The sequence below is a fragment of the Limulus polyphemus genome, unplaced genomic scaffold, assembly GCF_000517525.1.
Source record: "Limulus polyphemus unplaced genomic scaffold, Limulus_polyphemus-2.1.2 Scaffold877, whole genome shotgun sequence".
NCBI classification, from domain to species: Eukaryota; Metazoa; Arthropoda; class Merostomata; order Xiphosura; family Limulidae; genus Limulus; species Limulus polyphemus.
The window spans coordinates 333,188-338,139 of NW_013666487.1; positions in this window are offsets into that span (position 1 = coordinate 333,188).

The following is a 4,952-nucleotide window of genomic DNA, read 5'->3' on the forward strand; positions in this document are numbered from 1 at the left end:
TTTTAGTCTAAAGACTACGTGCTGTGGTCTTTCTTTTATGTATTGCGTTATGACGTTTTGTGAAAAATCTGTATGTTGTGGAGAAAAATGGATATCATTTTCGTATTTAGCGTACAAGAATTACTATAGAATAAGTAAAAATTTCATGACAATAAAACCATCGCATACCTGTGTAATTAATAATGAAAATATTATATCACAAGTATAAGATCTCAAATCAACATGATAACTCAATCAACTCACTGCAAACTCGAGTTATGTAACTTTTGCATCAGTTGATTTGCTACACATGATAGATATGCAAGATAATGATAAATGCTGCAATTTGATCTCTTGGCTGATTTATTTTGTAGTTATTTGCATCTTGGCACGGCGGTTGGCACGTGAAAGAACCAGAGTGATGATTTTAAAAAATGAACACGAAACCTTTTATGGAATAGACATATTTACTCCAGGCCACTTCCACCAACATAAATTACAAACAGATATCGAATATTGACAAAGTCGACTATAACCCATCTCCCCTCCCCAAATTCAACATCAAACTTCTAAGCGAAAATGGAAAGTTGTTAGTATTTACAAGTAGTAGCATTTGCTGGAAGGTATAGTCAGTGGCAGTTAGTATTTATAAGTAGTAGCCATTGCTGTAATGTATAGTCAGTGGCAGTTAGTATTTATAAGTAGTGACAGTTGGGATTAGCTATAAGCAACATTGAGCAATATTCAGCGCGGTAGTTGTATTATTTTTTTAACACGTACAATCAGTAGCAGTTTTTAAGATGTGTATTCAGTAGCAGTTGTTAACATGTGTATTCAGTAGCAGTTGTTAACATGTGTATTCAGTATAATTATTATTTGTTTTCATGCTTATACATAGCAGCTGTTAAAATGTACAATGTTCTAGTCTGAGGGTTTCAGTCTGTATAAATAGTAGCTGGTGTAGAGCTAAGTCACGTATGCTGTTCTTAATACAAACAGCAACATTTATTTTGAACTTCCAAAAGTTGTAATTTGTTTGTTTGTAGTTAAGCACAAAGCTACACAATGGGTTATCTGTGCTCTGCTCAACGCTGCTATCGAGACCCGGTTTCTAGCGGTATAAGTCCGCAGAACGAGTTATAATACTTGTTAGTTTAAGTGTTGTCGGTGTTAAGCTGTATAAATCGAAAAAGCTTTTAGTTTAAATAGCAACAGTTGTTAGTGTAAACAGAGACAGTTGTTTTTTAGCCTCTACAAGTGTAATATTTGTTAGTTTAAGAGACAGCAGTGTTGTTGGAGTTAATCTGTATAAGTAGAAAGAGTTTTTAGTTTAAGTAGCAGCAGTTCTTAATGTAAGCAGAGACAGTCGTTTTTAGTCTCTGCAAATCAGCCAAGGCTGGCTTATATAGTATTCTATAGATAGGTTTCTTTGTTATTAATTAGCATGCCGAATGCCGAGTTTGTAATGAATGACCTAGCATGATTTTCGCAGAAGAAGCGAAGTTCACTTGAATACTTTTACTTAATAATTGTTTTATTTGATAGCAATTTCATTTAAGAGGCGTTGATTAAGATCGAATCCTAAAGTACTTGGAGTGTGAGAGACATCTTCTGGTGGCATTGACTAAAAGAAAGTTATTGTACTTGTATCTATAAAGGTAAAATGGCGAATTTAGTGTGTTTTCAGGGTATATTCATGGCCGTTGCAACGGAAATTTTTCACAGTTTTGATAATCGTCATAAAATAATAATTCTGGTACTCAATCGCACGCTTCATGGCTCGTTCTGTGTCTCGAGGTTATGTTACTTTAAACTAAGGAAAATGACACAATGGTGGAGGTATAATACCTTTTGATCATAAACAGTTTAGACTCTGTAAAATCAACCCTAGGGTTTGAAATATCCCTAGGGTCTTGTAAGAGCATTCAAACTAAAATTGTCTCGAAATCTGTGCTGAAAACCAATTCTATTTTATTACTTCATGGGACATATAAAGACGAAGTTTACAAACTTAGACAATTTTTGTTATCTATAGCAAACTATACAATGTTTATTTTCTACCTATAGTAAAATTATATGATATTGTCAAGTTGAATAAAAAGTATTGAAGAAAAAACAACATAGATCCTGTGTATCAAAGAACAGAGTGACACAGTATTCAGGGATTTCCATATAAGATTCTGTATATCAAAGTACAAAGTTACACAGTATTCGGGGATTTCCATATATTCGTGTGCTAATTTTTTTTATTTGTTCTTTGAAGGATAAAAAGTCACACATGAAAAAAAAAAAGTTCCGTTTTTAAGCCTAAAATTAAATCGCTATGAAAGACAACATTTGGTTTATTACTATCTTCCTTCTCTTCTCTATACTTCAATTTGTTACACAGCTTGGGTCCTTGAAGACGTAAATTACCATACTTTAGACGTCATATGCACGCAGGCGAGACACTTTTAGCATCTAACCCTCGTTGGGATTCACAGAAACTGATATAACCGTGCAGATGAACTTTAAATTCAATTGTACTAAAGGATTATTTTTATCAGCACAGATGGGCTTACTGCGAACTAAAACAAAAGTATTTTTATTTATTTATTTTTTTCAGTTAGGAAAGTTTATTTGTTATTAGGGAAATTTTGATGAAATGTTTACTTAAATTTAAAAGAACGACACGAGACTGATTTATAATGAATTCGAGATCAAAACAGAAATGAAAATTAAGTGTATTGAAATGAATTTACAGCAACGATTTAGCTGTTGATTCTAACTCACAAAAAATGGAGAGAAAAAAGAACGAGATATTATGAAATCAATTAAGCAATGTTGTGTCAAAGATTGATCGAAACAATATGGATATTATTTACATATATATATATTATTATAAGTTTTATTTTAATTTCGTGTAACATTTTCTCGCATTAACGTAACAGTTTGACTAAAAGAGGTTTTACGCCACCTATACAATTGGGGTTCAAACTTAAAAAATGTATAATTAAAAAAATAATTCTGTCCCCGTCCTTAACATGGATATTGCACAAGTAAGTCATGAGCCAGTAGCATTCTAGTGCGTGACCATCAAAAGGCTCATGTCTGATTGAGGAAACACACCATGAAAATGGTTATGACTAAAAGGTTATAACGCCACGTTCAGCAGTTTTTGCGGCACTAAATTTAGTTTTCCGTGTTGACCATCAAAACGCATTTGAGATTCAAAAACGCCCCGCCCCCCATCACTCCGGCAACGCGCATGTATTAAATAAACACCGGTTTGTTTGTTTAGAATTGGGAAAGTTTTTAGCAGCGCATATAGTTGAATATGACAAATAAAATTGTGTTAACGAAAACAAAATTACGGGTAACTGTTACGTTTGTGGATTTTGTAAGGGACGGCTTGTTCTAAATTAACCACTATTTCAACGAAAACAGAGATTGTTAACTTTTGACGTAATAAGGTTTGAATTGCATTTCATTAAAAATGGACGTTAGTCCGGTCGTGAATTCTCTGAATTCTCGATGGCCAGTGTAAAAATAGGTGTACTGTATGGTGTGCACATTATATATTTCCTTTTTAACATACTATTATGGCCCCTAAACGAACTACTGGCCATGAAGTGCGAATAGGCCAAAGAGTCAAGATCAGTTAATACATTTCATCTTGCATTGCTCCGCGACGAGAGTGCACAAAAACAACAACAAACTTTGTTCTTTTAACAATGATACCAAGAAAAATTTGTTTGTTTTAAGTACTCCACGCAATCTATATTTTTCAACTTGCAATAATGACTTGTATGCTGTGATTCCCAAACAAACTTTTGGTCAAACATTTAGACGTATTTAGTTAACTCATTAATTAGGTGAACAGAATCGAAGCCATATCATTAACACTTTTGGTTATATCACTTTTGACCTAGAACAAAGGAACTGAATAGAAGGCAAACTTAATATAGTTTCACACTTTTCATTTCTGAAGTCATAAGCTATAAGCCTCTGTGCATGCGCGTTTGGCTTTCACCAGAAACAGCATGATACCCTCTGTACATGCACGTTAAGCTTACACCAGAAACAGCATGATACCCTCTGTACATGTGTGTTCCGCTTATACCAGAAATAACATAATGCCCTCTGTGCATACGCGTTCACCTTATACCAGAAACAATATGATACCCTCTGTGCATGCGCGTTCAGCTTACACTAGAAACAACATGGTGGTTTATATAGAATTTCTTAACAAGTAAGAAGTTTCTAATCTTATTTTTTTCCTACATTTGTTAATGAAGTTTGTCATTATCTATATATATTACAAATATTTTACCATTTTTGCAATCATGCCAAATACGACAGAATAAGTAAGCTTCAAATATTACACACGAGGCGCCTGAATGAGTGTCGTACGTTTAGTTCAAAAACCTAACGTATATGAATTAGTTATTTTTTTCGGCACATTAAATTTGCATGCGAAATTTCTTAATATATCTTTCGTTTTTAAAAATACTTACATTTCGTAGATAAGTTAATCCTTAAATTATAAACTTAATTCTTATTCATTCTACTCAATGGATTGGCTCTTCATTTTACATCTGACTTGGTACTTTTGTAAACTTCATTTCGTCACACACTGATATTCAGGATGTTATTAGAAATGAATAAACCTACATCTATACATGACGCCCCCCCTCCCCACGTGGCACAGCGGTATGTCTACGGACTTACAACGCTAGAAACCGGATTTCGATACCCGTGGTGGGCAGAGCACAGATATTCCATTGTGTAGCTTTGTGCTTAACTTCAAATAAACATAACACAAACTGTACATGACACTACCTAACTGCTTTGTGAGTTTCTCCACTTTCAAACATTCAGACTACCGATATATAAATGTTTGCGCACCTAAATCTAGTGGTTGATTGATCTGGCTTAATAATATATGATTTATGAAGTATAACTAAATACAAAAAGTTGGAATTGTCTAGCTA